This window comes from Cervus canadensis, chromosome 5 (assembly GCF_019320065.1).
Source record: "Cervus canadensis isolate Bull #8, Minnesota chromosome 5, ASM1932006v1, whole genome shotgun sequence".
NCBI lineage: Eukaryota > Metazoa > Chordata > Mammalia > Artiodactyla > Cervidae > Cervus > Cervus canadensis.
This window is the reverse complement of record NC_057390.1, coordinates 18,060,980-18,084,318: the sequence shown is the minus strand read 5'-3', so window position 1 is coordinate 18,084,318 and position 23,339 is coordinate 18,060,980. Positions and strand designations below refer to the sequence as shown.

Sequence of the window (23,339 nt, the reverse complement as noted above, 5' to 3'; positions counted from 1 at the left end):
ATGTTAAATAGCACTGCCAAAGGTAGACGTGTCTCTTTTAATGGATTTCTATCACCATTTCACTTCATATACTTGTGCAACCATTTCTGGGTATCTTATAGCAAAATGTCTATCAAGCTAGAGATCTTTTCAATAATCTATTTAGTTACTGCAAACCTAGTAGAAATCTAAAGAAGGAAATGAACTGCAATTGAACTTGTGGAATTCTTCACCTTTCCATTCTTCCCTCCATTTCCTTTTGATGTTGAAACTGTGGTTTCCCGGTTTTCTTAGAGTCTCTGTGGGTCACTCTGACCCACCAGATGGTCCCTGGTGATACAAAGAGACCTCACAAAGGGACCCTGAGGCAATAGCTCTTTCACTTCCAAGTGAAGGCCTTAACAACACCTAGTTGGACTCAGGTCTTTGGTCTATTAGCATTGAATATAAGGCCCTTTGCCTTCTCCTTATCAACCAGAACTCAGTGGAACTGAATAAAGATCATAGCTGATCGCCACACTCTCCTTACTGGGCCTATATTGCTAAAAGCATCTCTGAATCCACAAGTCTGTTGATTCATTTATGCATTGAGAATGCAGAGTCTTAGCCACTGGACCACCACGGAGGTTCCTTGTTGATTCATTTATATCTACAAATACTTCTGTCTTTGGCAGAGTATTAGTTGACAGGATTTCCTATATGATGAGGATGATGATTTGCAAAATGCCCTTCATACTCATATGTATATCACTGTTCTTTACCGTAGGGAAGTAACGGAGGGTACTCTTCCCAGTCCAGTGTCGAATAGAAATAAAACAAATCTATTCTAATGAAATGCAGACTATTATTTTGTTTTGCCTCCCAGTCAACTCTTCAGGCTGAGTTAATTTCTTACTGATAACAGCTGATGCAGTGTCTTCCGTATTTCATTGGCACAACTGTAAAGGGGAGCACACCAAATGAGAGAAATTAAACAAGGTATAACCAGGTTGACTGTTTTAAGTGCTTTAATGAAACTGTCTAATATAGGTAAGTTGGAATCAAGCTCTGTACAGTAATGAGATACATATATTCTATTCCTTTAGAGTTATTTAGCAAAAAAGAAGCTACAGTTCAGGAAAAAGGTAATGGCTGCTTCCCATTTAGTGACTAACATTCTTCTCCATTCCTCATGGTGTGGCTCATGCTTATAAATATTAAAAATCTGGTACAACCAAGCATAATCAACCAACACTTACTCAGCTTCTACCAAGTACCAATCATGCTAAATGCTAAGGAAATGAATTAGACACATTCCCTGTCCCCTTTAAAAGCAAGAAACAGGTAAACAGAGACTTTATACATCAATAGAAATTCATAAAAGTACAGAGAGGGAGTGATTAACCACAGACACTGGAATTTGAAAATTGGATAGCATTTCACCTAGAAGAAGGGCAATTGAGTACATTATTTATGCAAGAAGTACAGAATCTATAGAGGCATAATGGTGAACCAACAGGGTATGTTCAGGGAATTGTGAAAATTAGCTTTCCTTTTTTTGAAGTTATGAAAAATATTTATACAATTCATATTTTAAAAGAAATAAAAATTGGGATTGAGAAGACATAAACCTATAAGCATAGTTACTTTAAAACTTCTTTTTCCTAATTAATAGGAACAAGAAGCAGTCTCTCGGGATGTAGATATTTGAAAACCTTCTCAAGTTAACCAACATGACTTAATTGACATTTCTAAAACACTATACTTAACAGTCAGAGAAGGCAATGGCACCCCACTCCAGTACTCTTGCCTGGAAAATCCCATGGATGGAGGAGCCTGGTAGTCTGCAGTCCATGGGGTCGCGAAGAGTCAGACATGACTGAGCGACTTCACTTTCACTTTTCACTTTTATGCATTGGAGAAGGAAATGGCAACCCAGTCCAGTGTTCTTGCCTGGAGAATCCCAGGGATGGGGTCGCACAGAGTCGGCCACGACTGAAGTGACTTAGCAGCAGCAGCAGCATACTTAACAGTAACAAAAAACACTTTCAGTTGCAGTATACATAGAACTTCCATCAAAATAAACTGTATGAAGATAGCTTCTTTTAATTGCTAGAGGGAAAAGGGCTGAAGTGAGTGTGGAGATATGGTAGGAAACACTGCTGAAGAGGTAACCAGAGACTAGATGATACGAGACAGACAGAATTCACTATGTTAGGTACTATGTGGGATACAAAAAAGTCTTAAGACTTTTTGCTGCTCTTAAAGAATTTATGATCAAATTGAGGTGAGAAACCAACACACATGAAGAAATTAAGATGTAATTAAGAAGTCAATGATGAGTTGCTGACTCTAAGTGCAGTTGGGATTCAAAGAAGGTACAGAGATCAATACAGTCTGGAATAATCAAAGAATTAAGAGAAAGTTGAATTTGAGCTGCTCCTTGAAGAATGGGAAGACTTAGCTCAATAGCTCTTAACCAACCAGTACTACCCCCTAGCGGACATTTGGAAAGGTGTAAGTTGAATTTTAGATGTCACAGTGGGAAGGTAAGAGGGTCATCTTAGGAATTGCCTTGTGATGCAAAGAGACCTACTCAACGAAGAATTGTCCCTCTCAAAAGTCTAGTAGTGCTCCCACCAAGAAGCACTAGCTACATAAGTAGGGGGCAGGGAGAGTAGATTCCAAATGGTGAAAACAAAACAAATATAAGAATTATGGAGATGTATCACTCTGGGTCATTAACAAGATTAATTAAATAAATAATATGTACTTATTCAGAAATAAATCCTATTCAATTTTTAAAATCGATTAACTTTTGCAACTTACACCAGGAATCACATGGTTAAATAGGCGTTTTTATGGGATTGCAATCTCAGATACCATTACGGATTGGAGAGCAGGAACAGTGTGTCAGGGATTTAGCCAGCTCATCCCTCAGTCCCATCACTTCCCTGGTGGCTCAGGTGGTAAAGCGTCTGCTTGCAATGCAGGAGACCCGGGTTCAATCCCTGGGTTGGGAAGATCTCCTGGAGAAGGAAATGGCAACCCACTCCAGTATTCTTGCCTGGAAAATCCCACGGATGGAGGAGCCTGGTAGGCTACAGTCCATGGGGCCACAAAGAGTCAGACACGGCTGAGCGACTTCACTTCACTTCACCCCTCAGTGCTGCAAGGTCATTCTGGATGCACGCAGCTCAGCACAGTGGCTGTATCATCCCCTCTCCAAGCAGTACGTGCCCATTTTCTGTTTCTGACCATCCACCAGGGGATGCATCAAACTGTCTAAGTAAACTGTCTGTGTCATTCTTCTGATCTTATGGCTTCTGTGTGCTCTTGGCTTCTGTTTACTGCCTTTTATGTTTACTCTCAGATTTCTCCTGCATTCCTAACTGCCATATATCTACATCTCCCTTTCAAATGCCCCAAGATCGGGTATCTGATCACTTTGTTCCATGGCTCCGTCCCTGAGAGGCAAGCCCTTAGGCTCCATGGGCTTGTGGGTCATTGGCTGACTTGTGGTTTGCTTGCTCCAGAGCCTCTACAGTCAGGTCATCACCCATCAGTTTGCTGTGAAGGATCAAGATGGTCATAAGCACAGGGGAATGCAAGTAAAAGCGACAGGACCCCAGCCTTATCAACAAAGGCAATGACTTTTCAACAAGGACTCTGGCTATGCTGAAATGAGGTTCAATGAAAGTGGAATTACAGGATCTGCTACTCACAGTTGCAGTTAAAAAAAAATCAAATGCCAACTTTGCTGAGCACACAGTATAGAATAAACTGTTCAGCATTTAGAACTCTTCCATCACATTTATGCATATAGATTGTGGTCACTTTCAAGTTCAGGTGACACTACTTTCAAATATGAGGGTCATGCATTTACTGTCATTTCAAAGTCAACAACTACAAAATTTATCTCACAGATTTCTATCAACACTAAATTGCCCTCCAAACTTCTCTATTTCCAACCATCGTAGTAGAAATTTTATAGGGAGTATAGAATTAATTGTTGAATGAAATATATCATGGCTGTGAACTGCAAGTATTCTAGGCTCCACTTACAAAGAGTGCCCCCTGGTCAAGTCTGATGGAAAGAAATACGTTAATAACCACATAAAACAAATTTTATAACCTGATGGCCCGCCAGCCAAATTGGGCCGAGAATGTTTTTCATTTTGATGAACACTGTAATATTATAAATATTTGAATTAGAATGGCATGCGAATTAGGATTTCAGTGTTCTCCACCAGTCCAGAAAGGTATAGCTAAAGAAGAAGCCATAAACAAGTACCAATTTGCAGGAGATGAAGTACAGGTTTTTAACACTGGACAAGGCCAGGTGATGAGGTCAGGTGGGTGATGTTTTATTTGGCCTATGATTTTAAATGCTAACACTTCAGTCCTTTTAAGGTGATCATGCTCACCAGCCACTGTCTGACACCTACAGTCACACACTGTCTCCTTCACCTGCATGTAAGCCTGTTCCAGTGGGAAAAATAGATGTGCACTTCGAAGTCCAATTAAAACACACACTACCAGCAACACAGTACTGAAAGCCCCATTAAGCATCTTAAGAATGCCCAAGAGCGTGCCTGACCATGTTTGGAGTGACACATTTTGCTCGGTTGGTGAAAATTAGGATCAGGCTCAGGACACTGGAGAGTACGCACTGCATCCCATATGGTCTGGTGTGTAGGTAGATTGCTCCCTGGGTGCCTGAAACTCAGTGAAAAAACTTTGGGTAGGAATTAGAGGAAAATGATGGAGAATGCAAATTAGCACACTATGGATGGATCTGCATCATGTATGGCCACATTATGGACTGGATTCAACTGTCAGATGGCTATGTATTATTCATGATCAAATTCAGGGTAAAGATACCAGATGGCAAAGGCATATTCATGGTCAGATCTTAGTTGTTAGATTAATTATAAATCTACATAAGAATTGGATAATAATAATTTAGACTGCTCTCAAAAGGATACTCTGTAGGTCATCTAATCAAAAGTATTTTTAAAATAAGGCATATAGGTTATTAGGTGACATTAAACATTTTATGTTGCTGTAAGTTATTTTCCAAAAAGACTTTCCAGTAGCATAAAACTTTTTTCAGATTTCACTAACCTGTGGCTTTGGTCTTAATCTTTGATAGAGCCAGTGGTAACAGTGCCATTTTGTTAAAGGACTGCAGATGATTTACATGAACTAGAATGTCAAGGGACCAGCAAAACTCTGTAGACACGAAAAATGTTTTGTCTGGGTAGCTACGACTCATCATGTACAAAAAGGCTCTGTGAATCCAGGTTCTGCCTAAGCGTCATCAGCATTATGTGGGCTGGACACTTTCTGTTGGTCCTTTGGATTCCCTCTCTATCCTTCCACACCTTGCCTTGTGCCCAGTGAGGATGACCTGGAAGCCTTGTATCAGTGAGCTCGCTTGTCCTCTGGATTGCAGCTGCTTGGCCAATGAAGGGTATCAGTGGGAGATGGGGTGGGGCAGAGTGGATATTCTGTTCAGTCCCTCCCTGCATTATCTCCTCTGCAAAGGACACTGCTCCTGTTAGGGGGTCCTCTCCACACAAATTTCTCTCTGAATTCTGGAAGCTTCACAGGTGGTTGTGCTTTTCTGTTGTTACCAGCCTTGGGGTTGTTCGATATTACCCTTTGTGGTTTCTCTGTATTCTGCCCACAGCTTTGTGAACGGTTCTTTTATTAAGTTCTTCTTAAACATCCACTTTGAGTGTGCCACCTGTTACCTTTTGTGATCCAGACTGAAATACAGTTGACCCTGGAACAGCACAGGTTTGAACTGTGATGGTTCATCTACATGTGAAGGATGTTTCTCAATAGTAAATACTATAATACAGCATGTTCTGCCATTTGTTGAATCCATGGGACCATGTATATGAAGGACTGACTATAAATTATACAAGCATTTTTGACTGTGTGAAGGGTTACTACCCCTAACCCTCAGGTTGTTCAGGGGTAAACTGTACACTCTAAACCCAGAATCAGAGAATCAAACAATGTTTTAACTGCAAATAATGGACATGATCTGTTCAATCTTTCTCATTTTGCTGATGAAGAAACCAAGCTGGAGGAATGTCATGGGATTTTCCCAAAGTTACCAGATACTTTGTCATAGTCTGGAGGACCAGAACCCAGACCTTATGCATATCTTCAGTGCATTTTCCCAATTGAATCCTATGCAGAAGGTCTTGGGCATCACAGTAGGTGTCCACTGAAGGTGTCTATCTGGGACAGTTAACCCCAGGGAATTGGCCGGGTGGAAGATTTTTCTACCTACAGAAGCTTCTGGTCAAAATGTTGACAGCAGCTCCAGGAAGGGACTCAGTAAGGAGGATGAAGCTACTGAAAATCCAGTGATCCGTAGAGTAGTTTCCAGACATCCTAGCTAAACTCGGCTCCCAGAATTTTACTCCAGTCTGAAGGGATAATAAGGGGGAAATTGAACCAAGTGGAGCTTCTAACACTCAGTTCCCAGGTGTTCTCCACGGACAGGTGGAGGGGATGGGCAGGGGAGCGGTTGCATTAGGTGAGGAAGGTGTTATTGTACAGGTATGAGACAACAGAGGCACGGGTAACATAATTACCATGAATTAAATGGCCAAGAACTGCACTGGGGTTTTCCATTCACTATTTTATATAATCCCAACCACAATCCTCATCTCACAGATAAGAACATTTATGCAAAAAAGAAGTTATACCTATAGTGAGTGGGGAAAAAAGCCCCAGAGGGGAGACAGAGTTCAAGACACACGGAGAACACAGTTATGGTGGCAAAAAAAGATCACAGAATGTTTGTTGTCGCCCATCACTGAGTCAGGTGCTGAGAATGAATGAGAACCGAAGACCAAGAAAGAAGCACTATGGATTAGAGAGACTTAGTTGCTGCCATGGTGTCTGTATCTTATGGACTGTGGGGCTGTGGGCATATAGGAGAGTGTGAAGATGACTAGGATTTAGCTGAAAAAGTGTTATGATGGGCAAGTACAGGGTTCCATGGGGACCCAGTGGAGGGGCAAGCATCACAGTCTGGTGAGAGAACAGGGCAATGAAGGTTTCACAAAGTGACCTGTGAGCCTTACGAGGGATGAATAGGAATTGGCAGATTAAGTGGGAGGAAAATGTGGTTCAGGTAGTGTAACATGTGCAAAGGCCTGCTGTTAAGAGGATTCCTGGCGAAGAGGTTCACTGCAGTTGATCATAGTAGTCAGAGGGAATTAGAAGGCTGAAAAGCTAAGTCAAGGTCATATAAGCTGAGTTTGTAAATCCTGTTAAGGAATTTGGATTTTTCCTCCCATCAGAGCATTAGAGAGACACTGAGATTGTCAAATGGGGAGAAGAGGTCACCCAATTTCAGGGGTCACTGCTCCTTGGTCAGAGATGGCTGTCTGCTCTGGTTTTGTTGGGTGAATGAAAAGACTGCTCTCTGCTTGGGGTGAGTCTCTAAGGCAGTCAGCATGAGGTGGAACTCACACGGGCCCATGGGTGTTGTTAATGACCCCTGATTGAGAGCCAGGCCCTCCAGGGATCTCAGTAGTTCATGTCACTTACAGTGCCTGGCTGTTGTTTGTCAGTATACTTACACTTTTTGCCCAAATCCAAGTAATTTGGATTTGCTTTTCCATCTTGCTTCCTTCAGAGTTTTGTCCTGTTTTGAAAAGAACCCAAGATACTGTTCAATAGATATGATGGTGAATTTTCACTGTGTGATAGTATAAGTAACTGGCATTTCTTTTTAACCAACCTCTATGCTTTGTTTCCTTTGCCTTTTCTGCTCTATACATTCCAGCCCTGAGCTGAGATAGTGGCTCAGGATATTTAGCTGCCTTGGATAGATCTGGAAAACTTTACTTTGAATTTGAATCTGGCCCATGTGATGTAATGGGCTTCCCTGGTGGCTCAGTGGTAAAGAATTCACCTGCAATGCAGATGTGGGTTCGATCTGATCCCTGGGTCTGGAAGATCCCCTGGAAAGGGAAATGGCAACCCACTCCAGTATTCTTGCCTGAGAAATCCCATGGACAGAGGAGCCTGGTGGATTACACTCTTTGTGGTTGCAAAGAGTCAGACATGACTTAGCAGTAAACAACAACAGCATGTGATATAATCAGACCTTGCTGAACTCTGGGACCCACAACACTCATAAGAAAGATATTTCCAGGCAGGAGGAAAGCAGTAGAGATTGCCTTGTAAAATGTGAATGAATACAGAACTCAGACCTAGGCTGTATCTGTATGTTCAACTGTCTAGAGAAGTTCCTTAAAATATGCTTACTGTATAAAAGAGGGAGTGTGAAGCAAAATGTTCATGAAGTAATAGCTACTCTTACATGTTCATCGTCTTCTTTCCTTTCCTTCCCTCTCCTTTTTTTCCCAAGTCACTCTATTGAAAAAATATGCTGGTTACATAACACTAAAATGATTTCAGAACTCACTAACGATTGGGTATTAACCTGCAGTTGGAGAACCATTGTTATAGAGGATATAACTAAAATGTACTTTTCCTAGTCTCTCACTGTGGCAAAGAAACTATTTCTACCTGAACTATGGAGTTACTAAGTTCTACCTAATTGTTGGGGTGTCTGAAGATTGGTGAAGATTTCTGCAGAGACTCTTGCCTCATTGGAAAGGTAGCAATTTATTTTTTTTTGAAGTTCTATCTTTTCTTTTTTTGCACACATTGACACATTTTACTCTCAAGAGGAAAAAATTTTTAATTGCTGCCGTTTTTCAGGGAGATAGTAATCTACCTAGTGTCATACAACGCATGTTGGAGATAAAATTCAGGTTTGATCAATTCCAAAGACCCCATTTTGGAACTTCCTGGTGGTCCAGTGGTTAAGATGGTGGTTCCACTGCAGGGGGCACAGGTTCAATCCCTGGTTGGGGAACTAGAATACCACATGCCGTGTGGTATGGCCAAGAAATAAAAACAAAAAAAAACCTAAAAAACAAAGCCCACATCCTTTTACATCCTGCCTTCTAGTGAGTTATCTACTTTCCACCTTCCATGCATAGGCTTGAAACCTTATCTTTATGTGATTATGAGATGGAAAGCTCTTGAATCCCACTATATTCAGGAGGTATTTTGTACTGTTTGATGGCTATCTATGGGTTCCTTCCCACGAGGAATCTATTTTCAGTTCACATTCGAGTCAGAGAGTTATTCCTCTCAATTGTTATGGTGGACATGTTGCTAGTCAATAACTCTGAAACAGCTTGCTAGAATTCAGAATGCTGAGATCAGAGAGAGAAAGCTGCAGGACTAGGCACATAGAAAAAAGTGCCATCCCAGTGTTCTAAAGTAATAGGAAGCACGAATTTTAAAGATTCTATTGAAAGGAGCTGTTCCACTTAGCATTATTGTTAATTGTATCTTAGACTTCAAAATAAGTGAAGGAGTAGCGACTTGAGAATTTTTCATGTGCCATGATGGAAGCATAAAAACCTTTTCAGTCCCAGCGGTTGTGGAGTAAAACCATGGAAATGAGGGAACCTGGGAAGAGGATTGGAACCATAAGGCAAGAAGAAAATAAATGTGGGTGAACAGACCAGAACAAAGACATCTTCTCTTAGCTTTCTGGGCTAAGAGGTTTCCTCCAGTTCCTTTTTTTTTTTCTTTTTTCTTTTTTTAAGATTTATTTATTTGTCTACAGCAGGTTTTAGTTGCAGCATGTGGGTTCTTTAGTTATGGCGCATGAACTCTTCGTTGCGGAGTCTTAGTCACTGGACCATCAGGGAAGTCCCTCCTCCAGTTTTTTAGTGAAGGAAGAATTAGAAATTGATAGGAGAACCTCAGGGGCTTCCCAGGTGGTGCTAGTGGTAAAGAACACGTCTGCCAATGCAGGAGACTTAGACACAGGTTCGATCCCTGGGTCAGGAAGATCCCCTGGGGGAGGGCACAGCAGCCCACTCCAGTATTCTTGCCTGGAGAAGCCCATGGACAGAGGAGCCTGACAGGCTACAGTCCACAGCGTCGTACAGGGCTGGACATGACTGAAGCGGCTTAGCACACAATCTGAGAACCTCAGTGTAGGTGTTGGTTATGCCTGATCATACTTTAAATAAGTGAGCATTCAGCATCACGTGCCTCTCCTCTGCATGGTGGACTCGGCCTTTCTCCCAAGTTATTTGTGTGGCATTTATAAATCATAAGTCTATGATCCAAATTAAAACAGACAAACCTATTCTGAACAGATTCTGTCTTGTTATAGATGAGTATAGGTTTTCCTTGGCAATCAGCAACTCTAAAAAGTTTCGCTTGCTATTGTTGTCTGAACATATTCATGTTGAGATCCTAATCTCCAGAGGTGGTGGTTTGTACAGATGTCTTTGGGGGGTACTTCAGTGAAACTCTCATGGTTGGAAGTGATGCCTTATAAAAGAGACTCCAGAGAGAGCCCTCCCGCCTTCTGCTATGTGAGGACACAGTGAGAGTGTGTGACCTGGGCAAGGATCCCTCCCTACCCATGCTTCGACTTCCAGCCTCTAGAACTGTGAACAGTCAGCTTCTGTTGTTTATAAGCTACCTAGTCTCTGATGATTTTTCACAGCACCCAGACTGAGATACTTCCCTTAGAACTTGAATTATTGGAGGTTCTCAGCATCAGCCTTCAGGAGGGACACTCATAAATGTACATTCTCTATGCTTGTTCTCTGCAACATTGTGAAGTGGGCATTGTGTGTTTGCTTGCTAGGTCTCCTTGTTTCTTTCTCCAGGAATCTCTTTCCTTTCAACCTTACCTTTCTGAGGAGCCCAATTCTTGAGCTACGTTTTCCTCTGTGCTGGTTTTGACTATTATTTTCCTCCAAAAGCATAGCTGTGTGTGTTGTAGTGTCTTAGAACTAGGGTTAATCTCTTTAGAATTTTTGCGAAGATATTCATGCCTTTAGAATGACATTTCTTCTGGAGAACATCTTCACTTTAACTGAGGCCTTCTATGCCCTAATCCACGGGTTAGACATAATTAAGCCAACACTTTCATTTCTCAATCCTGATGAAGGATCTAAGGCTCAAAGAAGTTGTTAACTTGTCCTAGTTCCTCCTCAGAAGGAATATCCTACCAGCCAAAAACTTAAGTTTCTTGTTCCATTGTTAAGATATATTTTTCTAGGAGGAAAAAAGGACAAGGTGTTTTTCTGAGCCTCCTGTATTTTCATAGAGATTGTTAGTGAATTTATTCTGGTTTGTATTGGAGCACTAAAACTTGGTCTGCAATGTATTGTGAGGATTAAAAGGAAGCAAGACTGGAACACTTCAGTTAAATATATTAAGTTTTGTGGCTGCTCCACGTTCATTACTTATCTAGAGATTCTGTGAGATACACAGATTAAATATAAGAAAAAAATGGGAAAATAAACAAACCAACATCTTCTGAAAGCTTACCTATTTCATGGGCTTATGCACACAGTCTCACTTAATTCTCAGTCAATATTTTAGTTGAGTATTATCTACATTTTATAGAAGAGGAAATTAAGGCTCATGTACTATTTTGTTCATGGCCACATGGATCGTAGAAGTAGGATTTAAGTTTGGTTTTTGCTGTCTCTAAAGTTCATACTCTTTGCATTAATCCATGAAAACCTCTAACTTTTCACAAACTTATAATTCAGTTGGGGAGTATTTCTGATATTAAAAAGGAAATAACATATATTATGAAGCAATATATATTAAATGTCTAAGAAATGAGGGATCAGTTATATTGAGATAAGATTGGATAAGTAAACAGTTGATTTCACAAATAAAACTCTTCTAGTTCCCACTTAGGGAACTAGAAAGAGCATCTCTCAGATTCTTACAATGAAAAAAAAATTACACAAATTGGAAATTCATGACTTTTTAAAAAATCTATTAGAGAACTTGTCACAGGGTAAGCACCTGGCCCAGCATCTAAGGAGAGAGACCATGACAGGCAGAGACCAGGCATGCACACTGGCTTACTTGGTATAGACACAAGTGGACACTGGCTAGAATAGCTCCACTAGGGGAACAGAGAATTGTGGAGGCCAAGGATGTGCAGGTGAGAGTTCTGAGCCCTAGTGGCCACAGACATTGGGTGAACCTACAGTGTTTTCCCTGGTAGCTCAGCTGATAAAGAATCCACCTGCAATTCAGGAGACCCTGGTTCCATTCCTGAGTCAGGAAGCTCCCCTGGAGGATAGGCTACCCACTCCAGTATTTCTGGATTTTGCTAGTGGCTCAGCTGGTAAAGAATCCGCCTGCCTTGTGGGAGACCTGGGTTCGGCCCCTGGGTTGGGAAGATCCCCTGGTGGAGGGCATGGCCACCCACTCCAGTGTTCTTGCCTGGAGAACCCCCATGGACAGAGGAGCCTGGCGGGCTACAGTCCGTAAAGTTGCAAAGAGTTGGACATGACTGGGCGACTAAGAACAGCACAGTCTTTCAGGAATTTTCTCCACAAACCTACTGAACACTTGCAGAAAAGATTGGAAAGAATCCTAAGAAAGTGTCCAAATGTGGAGAGGGGACTTGGAGCTGCTGAAGGATGAGGGATGAATGACGAAGGATGAAGGAGCCGCTGAAGGATGGCCCCAGGATTCCACCTGGACCCCTCTCACCAAATTTTTCCCATGGAATGAAAACTTTAATCTGTAGGGGAAAGGGCAACAAACAGGGGTGCTTATAGTACACTAGGGAAAACCCACTGCAGCTGGGGGAAAGGACAGAACACCATGCCATTGGGGGAGGGGCAGGAATAAGAGAGATGATGGGCCTGTAACTATGTCAGGGGAGCAGAAGTACGGAGATGACCATATCCTTGAGAAGCTACTTTGCTGAGAGTAACTACAAGCCGTGATACCCCAGTAACAATGAGCATACACCTAATGCTAATGCTCAGATGCCATTCTTCAATGAGAGAAATCAGACTTCCTTAGAAAGGTGGTCCATTCCAGAGCAGAAGCAAGGAAGATATGGGATGATCCTGGTGCATTTTGAGGTGTCAAAAAGCAAAGAGGTGAGAAAAAAATTAGTTTCATTTCAAAAGGGCACAAGAGCCAAAAGAGCTATTGGCCAAATTTTCAGTAACATTTAAAAATTGTGCCGGGTCTTCATTGCTGTGCAGGCCTCTTTCTAGTTGTGGTGAGTGGGGGCTACTCTTTGTTGCAATGCACGGGCTTCTCATTGTGGTGGCTTCTCTTGTAGAGCACGGGCTTTAGGACTTTCAGGCTTCAGTAGCTGCGTGAACGGGCTCGGTGGTTGTGGTTCCCAGGCTCTAGAGCACAGGCTCAATACTTGGGGTGCACGGGCTCAGCTGCTCTTTGGTACGTGAGATCTTCCTGGATCAGGGATCAAACTGGCATCTCCTGCATTAACGGGTGGATTCTTTACCCCTGAGCTACCAGGGAAGCTCCAAATTTGTAATAATTTGAGAAATGAAATAAATAATGAGAGTATTGGATTATAACCCAAAGAGTGAAGTAAATATCTGTTAGTCTATATGGATATAAATAAATAACTGAATAAGTATATAAAGAGAGAAGGGATAAATTGTCCTTTTAGAACAATTTGAAATAATAAATGTTGACAGGTTAAGGGAAGTAGAAAAATCGCCATTAGAATACAAAAAAAATCACAGTAAAAATTGTTGCAGTCAGGTTCCACTGATGGGTAGTAAAAATCAGTAAATGGATGTTTAAGGAGAAACAGAATATTTATTGCATCTCAAAGTATCTTCCTCTAAATGTTTATTGCTTTAAAGGGAAAGATAGTAACTTTAGAGTGCAGAAATCTGGAAAATCCACCTTAGCCAAGTGATCTCCAGTACTTTGTACCAATATCATGCAGTCCCTGATGTGACGCACTGAAAGGAGCACCCTTTCTTAAGTGGCATTCTTCCAAATAGAGCAAGACCTCAGTCTAATCATACTGTATATCTTAGCATCTCTGTCTATGTAAAATGTAGGTCTAAGCCTATTACAAGCTATTTGAAGATAAGGATGTCAAGTGAGTTTGTTATAGGCAAAGCTTTAGAAGGAAAAAAGCACCATTCATAATGCTAATATAATACTAGTTTTTGACTATGACATGCAGTTCTGAGTGTCCTTGCTCCCAAGATAAAAGAGAATCACAAGGAATAAACACCAAACTTCATGAGGCCAAAATTTCTAACTGATATTTTTTCTTTTGCACTACTCTAACCATTTGTTTTGAAAGAGAGGAAAAAGACACCTATAATTCCACTCCTAATCCCTCTTTGAATGTTCATTCTTGCCCTGTTTATATATTTTATACATCTGCAATCCCAGTATAGATGTCATTTTGTGTTGTTTTACTCACTTACACTGTTAACATTTTACACATTTCTACATAGTCTTCAAAAGTTATTATTTTAATGCTTGTATCATGCTCTGTCATGTGAAAATGTTATAATTTACTCATACATTTCCCTATTGTTGGACATTTAGGCACTTAATGTCTTTTGATACTAAGTTCTGGAAGACATTTTTATATAGGGGACCCCAAAAGGGACATGGGGCAATGAAACAGATAATCTCACTAATACACTTTTATATAATACAGAAAAGAATTTCATGTGAACATTGCACATAATCATTCTCTATCAGAGGTAAGGACAGGGTCTGAAAATACAAACCAATGAAGTAAATTTACCAAATGGTTCAAATATTGCAGGACAGATTTGCAGGAATTGTATATTTCTGTTCACCTTTCAGTGTTGAACACTCAATCATCTTTCACAATATGGAGATGACAGCACCCTTATGGCAGAAAGTGAAGAAGAACTAAAGAGCCTCTTGATGAAAGTGAAAGAGGAGAGTGAAAAAGTTGGCTTAAAGCTCAACATTCAGAAAACTAGGATCATGGCATCCGATCCCATCACTTCATGGCAAATAGACGGGGAAACAGTGGAAACAGTGGCTGATTTTATTGTGGGGGGCTCCAAAATCACTGCAGATGGTGATTGCAGCCATGAAATGAAAAGACACTTACTCCTTGGAAGGAAAGTTATGACCAACCTAGACAGTATATTAAAAAGCAGAGACATTACTTTGCCAACAAAAGTCCATCTAGTCAAGGCTATGGTTTTTCCAGTGGTCATGTGTGGGTGTGAGAGTTGGACTATAAAGAAAGCTGAGTGCCGAAGAATTGATGCTTTTGAACTGTGGTGTTGGAGAAGACTCTTGAGAATTCTTTGGACTGCAAGGAGATCCAACCAGTCCATCCTAAAGGAGATCAGTTCTGGGTGTTCATTGGAAGGACTGATGTTGAAGCTGAGACTCCAATACTTTGGCCACCTGATGTGAAGAGCTGACTCATTTGAAGAGACCCTGATGCTGAGAAGGATTGAGAGCAGGAGGAGAAGGGGACGACAGAGGGTGAGTTGGTTGGATGGCATCACCGACTCGATGGATATGGGTTTGGGTGGACTCTGGGAGTTGGTGATGGACAGGGAGGCCTGGCATGCTGCGGTTCATGGGGTCGCAAAGAGTCGGACGACTGAGTGACTGAACTGAACTGAACTTTCACGTAACTGATGCTGAGTACTTGCATTGATGTGGATGTACTCCCATCCTCATTATTCCACCTCTGTGTCTGTCTTCACTTTGGATGAAAACTCACCTCAAAATGACCAAAATGGGTGGGATGGGAGAGGCGGAAACTCCAAGAGGGAGGGGATATATGTATGCATATGGCTGATTCACTTTACTTTACAGTAGAAATATACTCCAATAGCAGAAAAAAATGTATTATTTCTAAGCTTTAACAATAGAGTTGTATGGTGGTAAGAAGCAAAGTACTTATATGCAACAAAGGAAATATGAAAGTGCCTTTGGTTGTAGAGAAGAGGCAAACAAAAACAGTTTCAGAGCTACAGCCACAAAGAAATAAAAATACTTTTCGTTGTGGAGCAAGTCATATTCTTTAAGAATCCATGCTTTTCCAGTCCTTTCAAAGCTAGATGAAAAATAAGCAAGCTTTTCAATGTTTTCAAGTTGTTTATGGGGATAATTAGAAATTATTTTAATCTGTTGGGATATGAGAAACTCTCTCAAGTTTAGCAAAAAAAATCTTTGTAAAGAAATCAAGCTTTCTAAAGGGCCAGGTGTCTGCTCATTTATACGAAACTGTGTGTTTTAAACTCTGAGTTCATCAAGGAGTTTTTAATCTTCTCTGATATGTTTTCCTTTTAAGTATCTTTCCCCTTTCTTTTTGATTATGTTCTTCATGGTTGGAGTGGTGATTAAAATTTTTTTAACAATATTCCAGTTTGGTAAATATTTTCATTTTTTGGTTTTCTAGCCATGAAATTATATTTTCCCCTTCTTTGAAATTTTTATTTTGCTAAGTTCTAGAATTCACCTGTGAGTAAACTCAAAATTTACATTTCTTTAATATATTCCAAGATGATATGATAATGTATTGGGCATTCTGTAGTGTCAGTACTATATGTTTGGTATAAAACTGGTATGAATTCTTTCCATTTATCCTTCTTGTGAGTATGTCAGTTGTTCCATCTAATTATTGATCTTTCATCAACTCTGAAAAATTATCAGCTATTATGCCTTCAAATATTGCTTCTTTATTATTATTTATGTTCTCTCCTTCTGGAACTCTGAGTAAATAAACATAGAACGTTATTTATTTATTTGCTTTTAGCTGCACTGGGTCTTCATTGCTTTGCCCAGTCTTTCTCTACTTGCGGTGGCTTCTCTTGTTGCAGAGCACAGGCTCTAGGAGAGCTGGCTTCCTTAGTAGCATTCAGGCTCCTCAGTAGGTGCAGCATGCAGGCTCTGGGATGCATGGGCTTCAGTAGGTTTGGCGTACAGTCTCAGTAGTTGCGCCTCCTGGGCCCCAGTTGCTCATTCGTGTCTGACTCTTTGCGACCCCATGAACCACGCCAGCCTTCCCTGTCCATCACTAACTGCTGGAGTCCACCCAATCCATGTCCATTGAGTCGGTGATGCCGTCCAACCATCTCATCCTCTGTCGTCCCCTTCTCCTCCTGCTCTCAATCTTTCCCAGCATCAGGGTCTTTACAAATGAGTCAGCTCTTCACATCAGGTGGCCAAAGTATTGGAGTCTCAGCTTCAACATCAGTCCTTCCAATGAACACCCAGAACTGATCTCCTTTAGGATGGACTGGTTGGATCTCCTTGCAGTCCAAGGGACTCTCAATAGTCATCTCTAACACCACAGTTCAAGAGCATCAATTCTTCTGTGCTCAGCTTTCCTTATAGTCCAACTCTCACATCCATACATGACTACTGGAAAAACCATATATTTGACTAGATGAAGCTTTGTTGGCAAAGTAATGTCTCTACTTTTTAGTATGCTGTCTAAGTTGGTCATAACTTTCCTTCCAAGGAGTAAGTGTCTTTTCATTTCATGGCTGCAATCACCATCTGCAGTGATTTTGGAGCCCCCCACAATAAAATCAGCCACTGTTTCCACTGTTTCCCCATCTATTTGCCATGAAGTGATGGGATCGGATGCCATGATCTTAGTTTTCTGAATGTTGAGCTTTAAGCCAACTTTTTCACTCTCTTCTTTCACTTTTATCAAGAGGCTCTTTGGTTCTTCACTTTCTGCCATAAGGGTGGTGTCATCTGCATATCTGAGGTTATTGATATTTCTCCCTGCAATCTTGATTCCAACTTGTGCTTCCTCCAGCCCAGCATTTCTCATGATGTACTCTGCATATAAGTTAAATAAGCAGGGTGATAATATACAGCCTTGACGTACTCCTTTTCCTATTTGGAACCAGTCTGCTGTTCCATATCCAGTTTAACTGTTGCTTCCTGACCTGCATATAGGTTTCTCAAGAGGCAGGTCAGGTGGCCTGGTATTCCCATGTCTTTCACAATTTTTCAGTTTATTGTGATCCTCAGAGTCAAAGGCTTTGGCATAGTCAATAAAGCAGAAATAGATGTTTTTCTGGAACTCTGTTGCTTTTTTGATGATGCAGCAAATATCTATTAATAATCTGGCTTCCTAAGTAAGCATATATAACATAAAAATAGTTTAAGAAAATGAGAATAATTCTTTAGTGTTGAGCCATGAAATATCTAGAATATATTTGTAAAAAGAAAAGCATTTGTTGTTTATCTGAAGTTGAAGTTAAACTGGGTATTTCACATTTTCATTTGTTAAATCTGGCAACTCTAGGAAATGTTGAGGAGTAACGTGCTGAGTAATTTGATATTCCTTACAATAAAATCAAGGACATACTTTGCCGGTTTGCAGTAGTCAGGTCCTGTAGAATCTAGATATTTTGCCTATAGTATGTCCCAGTTCTTCAGGTATCCCCTGATTCATAAGCATGGAAGTGTTAGCCCAGGTACCTGACTTTCTCCCAGATCATACACGTGTCATAAATCATGTATAACCTGAACATATTCTCATGCTTCTAAAGAACTCACTTACCAGCTTAATGGCTTGTTCCCGACAGTTTTGCAATGCAAGATTCAATTAATACCTTAGAAATATGACAAATTATTACTTGTCATAGACCTTTCCAGTGGGTTGCAAACTGTCACAATCATAAATGTGAAAAAGATGTGATTCTTGTAGCAATGACTTTCATGCTGTGGTTTTTTGAGTCCCAGGGATCTGGTGAGATGTTTCTAAGGCCACGATGAGGGTAAAGATTCAGTCCCTGTTCGAATCCAGGTTGCTCAGTTTTTATCTGTAATATACATCTGGGTTCTCTACATATTTCATTTGAATAAAGTGTTCTGATGTTAATACATGATTTGAAAACTGATAATTTGGAGATATATAGGGTTTGTTGTGAGAAAACCTTGTATCTTACTCTGGTTTTGGCACTTATATTCTATGCAAACAGTGACTGTTTATTTAACCTCTCTCAACCTACTTCTCAAATGAGAAGAAAGATAATAAAAACTTTCCTCATAGGTTTTTAAATTTTTTTTTCTTTTTGTTGCTTTAAGAACACTTAACATAAGATCTACCCTTTTAAAAACCTTTACATGCACAATACGGTATTGTCAACTACAGACATTGTGCTGTACAATGGATCTCTAGAACTTACTCATCTTGCATGTAGGAGACATTACACTTACTCCCACTGAAGAGTGATTCCGCACTTTTCTCTCCCCCAGCCTCTGGCAGCCACCATTCTACTCTCTGTTTCTGTGGTGTGTTTTAGATATCTCCCCCGGGACAGAGGAGCCTGGTGGGCTGCCGTCGATGGGGTCACACAGAGTCGGACACGACTGAAGTGACTTAGCGGCAGCAGCAGCAGCATGTAAGTGGAATCATGCAGAATGTCTTCTGTGACTGGTTTATTTCACTTAGTATGTCCTTTAGGTTCACCTATGTTGTTGCATAAGGAAGAATTTTCTTTTTTAAAAGACTGAATAATATTCTATTCTATATATATGCCATATTTTATTTATCCATGCATTCGCTGATGAACATTTAGGTTTTTTCTGTATCATGGCTATTGTGAAATACTGTTGCAATGGACATGGAAGTGCACATAGCTCTTCAAGATCTTGATTTTAATTCCTTTGACTGTGTACCCAGAAGTGGGGTTGCTAGATTATATGGTAGAAAAAATGAGATAATTCATTAAAAATGTTTAAAAAAGCAGCTGGTACATAGTAAATAAACAATAAATGTTTGCTATTATAATTATTTTATGTGAAAAGTAATCTTTGATTCATTTAATAATTTGTTGAACTAATATTCAACTAATTATAGTGTCTATTTTGAGCCAGTAATGAATATCCTTTTTCTCATGTAGTCTTCACAAATGCATGCTAAAGTAATTTCATCCTCATCCTATGGGGAGAAAATTGAGACCTGGGCAGACTGGTGAGCTGCCATGTTCATTCAGCCGTAAGTGGCAGACTAGAGTTTTAAAATTGGGTGGCCTGAGTTCAAGTACAGTATTTTTCCTATTAAACCCAAACATCTCCTCCAGAGTCAACAGGGAGCACATTGATCATGTGATTTATGATGTAATTTAGATTTTTAGATCTATGGATTTTGTAGTTTTGCAGAGAAGTTGTGTTATTAAATGATTGCCCAGTGTCTTCTCTCTAAGCATCAATATTAATGTGATTAATATACATCATCAGAAAAATATTTGAGGGCCTTTGTGTCAGCTGCTCTCTGATTACTTCCTTCCTGGATTCTGGAGGACTGTTATTTGCTGCATTAATTCATGCAGACTTCAGGAGTGAAAAAAAGTTCTTTGTTACCTCACCCTTTGAATGGCCTTGCTTTACTTTCCTACAGTTATTTCTGTAGGTTAATGATATCAAAGAGCATTCTGTAGTAGAAAAATGAACTGCTTCTGATAAATATATCATCAGAGCAAATCATACCAAGTAGGGCTTCTTTTCTATACTGCTGAAATACACAAATGCCTTTTTTTCAAGTATTAAAATATTTTCTAATTATCTAATACCATAACAGGTTATTTCAGTCATTAGGAATGGAACCCAGAGTCACTTCATCAGGGATTTTTTGTCTGCTGGTGAACTGGCATCAGTTTGAAATTTTCTTTCTTCCACTGAATTTGCGTATCCCAATGAGTGGTTAATGTAACAGTCATCTCCTCTCTCTTTAGTTCCTATAACATTGTTGCAGTGTATGAAGCATCATTTTGTGTCTGGTGCTTTACACAGATTAATTCACTTAACTTTTATGACAACTCAGCAAGGTAGGTCTTATTCCATTTTAAAGATGAGGAAACTGAAGCTGAGGGAGTTAAAACTCCTCACTTAAAGTTTCACTACGTGTACATGAAGCAGCTAGAATTGATTCTCAGGCTTTTTTAGTTCTAAAGCTGAAGATCTTTCCTGATGTAAATACAAATAAACTCAAATATTAAACAATTTCACAAATGATATACATGGTCACAAGTATATAGGAAAGTACAATGGAAATCAGTGTGATAAATATGGTAACAGTGAACAGTTTTTGGGGGTTTATTATGAGCTAAGCATTGTGTAGCATATTACAGATACTAACTAACTTATGCACTTTAAAAGCCCGTAAGGTATTTTTTTATACCCAAATTACATGTGAGACAACTGAGGTGTAGATAATTAGGTCACTGTCACAACATTCTGCGCTTCCCCGGTGACTCAGGCGGTAAAGAATCTGCCTGCAATACAGGAGACCCAGGTTCCATCCTGGCTCTGGAAGATCCCCTGGAGGAGGGAGTGGCTACCCACACCACTATTCTTGCCTGGAGAATCCCATGGACAGAGGAACCTGGTGAGCTATAGTCCATGGGGTCAAAAAGAATTGGACATGACTGAACAATAAACACACACACACACACACACACACACGACATCCCACATTTATTAAGTGGGGGAAACCTTGGGTTTTGCCTTCATTCTGTGTCATCAAAGGCCTTGTTTTTACTCCTGGATGATTCTAGATTTTGGTTTTAATCATTCCTTTCCTTAATTAATATCTTGCCAGGTCCTGAATCTGTGCCATATTTTGGATGCTGACAGAAACTGTGTATTGATTTAGCCTGAAGGGTGAAGTCTGGTTTCTAAATTGAGGCGTCCCTTGTATCTCCTGGAAATAAGAAATTTCTTCTATGCTTAATCCAGTATCTTTGCTGCATGGCTTGTAAATAAGGCTTAGTTTTAGTTCGGATAATGTATTTTTCTATCATTTAGAAATAATCTTGATTATATTTTTAGAAATACAAGTTATTTTCCAAATACTTTTAATTTTATTACTATGCATTATTTACAATTTTTTTTTGGAAAAAGCTCTTTGTGAGAAACCTGTATTGAGTTTTGTCATGATTTTTAAAAATACAAACCATTAAATTCCTATTCTATTACAAATCTTTTAACCACTTTCTATATCTTACTTTCAATTTTCTTTTGTTTTAGCCATTAAAAATGTGAATGTCTTTATGCATTAAATACTGTGTCAGGTATTTTTTAATGAGCTTTTAACAATACTGTCCACACTCGGTGATTTCACTGTACTTTAAATTACTCATCTTTGTGATCTACCCCTAATGATCAAGGGATTTCATAATAGCAAGACTCTTGTTAAATAAAAATATCTCAAAGTAACAATAACTCTGACTTATGTAGTGTTTATGTAAGTTGTACCAGGTACTATTCTAAGTGGTTTATACATACTGACTCATCCTCAACACAGCATATGACAGATGGAGAAAGAAAGGTACAGGGAAGGTAGTGGCTGCCCAAGGCGTATGGTGAATGAGGGTAGGCTGGACTTGAAACAAGGCAGGCATCCTCAGGACTCTGCCCTGAACCATTACATCATGTAGCAACACGTAGTAATGAAAGCAAGTAATTGAAAGCATTAAAATCAGCTCATGATGTTTCCAGATTGTCAAAGGATAAATCTTGTAGAATCCAGTTTATCATTATAGCACCAATAAATCATTCATCCATTGAACAAACGTTTATTGAGCTCCTGCTATGTGAGGCATGTGTGTATGTTGTATGTTGAACCCATGTCTCTTATGTCTCCTGCATTGGCAGGTGGGTTCTTTACCACTAGCACCACTTGGGAAGCCCTGTGTGAGTCATGACATTGACATTGAAGCCGCTCAGTCGTGTCCAACTCTTTGTGACCCCATGGACTGTAGCCTACCAGGCTTCTCTGTTCATGGAATTTTCCAGGCATGAGTACTGGAGTGGATTGCCATTTCCTTCTCCAGGAGATCTTCCTGACCCAGGGATTGAACCTGGGTCTTCTGCATTGTAGGCAGACGCTTTACCGTCTGAGCCACCAGGGAAGTCCTGTCATAGATGATGTAAATAAATAGAATCCCTGATTTCATGGAAGATTCAGCCTGCTTAGGGACACTGACTTTTAAACAAGTTGTTGCATCATGATGTGTGATAAGACAAGGATGTTCCAGGAGATGGAGGACTCAGCCATGTCTGCATCAGGAGGGCTTCTTTGAGGAGGTAACATTCCCACTGAAACTTGAAGGATGAGTTAGAAGTAAATCAAAGTGAAAGTCGCTCAGTCGTGTCTGACTCTTTGTGATCCCATGGACTGTACAGTCCATGGAATTCTCCAGGCCAGAATGTTGGAGTGAGTAGCCTTTCCCTTTGCCAGGGGGTCTTCCCAACCCAGGGATCAAACCCAGGTCTCCTACATTCTTTACCAGCTGAGCCACCAGGGCCACCACTGGGGAAGTAAATCAAGCAAGAGGCAATAGCAGAGGTATTTATAGGTGAAGGTAGCAGGCATTGGGGGTGATTATAAGCCAGATAGAACCATCTGGAGCCAGCAGACAAGGCTCTGTGTGGAGAAACAGGAGAAGTAAGGTTGAAGAGCAGAGCGAGTCAGCTCGTGGGCAGCTCTGAAGCCGTGTTAGAGA

General features: G+C 40.3%; 2 non-coding genes across 2 annotated transcripts; one reads left to right on the top strand and one right to left on the bottom strand.

The window, feature by feature from the left end:
• Positions 1-2,909: 2,909 nt before the first annotated feature.
• On the top strand, positions 2,910-2,981 carry TRNAC-GCA. Its single transcript has one exon. It is a non-coding gene; the product is annotated as a tRNA-Cys (tRNA).
• Positions 2,982-22,672: 19,691 nt separating this feature from the next.
• On the bottom strand, positions 22,673-22,745 carry TRNAC-ACA. The gene has a single exon. It is a non-coding gene; the product is annotated as a tRNA-Cys (tRNA).
• Between the last annotated feature and the right edge of the window lie 594 nt (positions 22,746-23,339).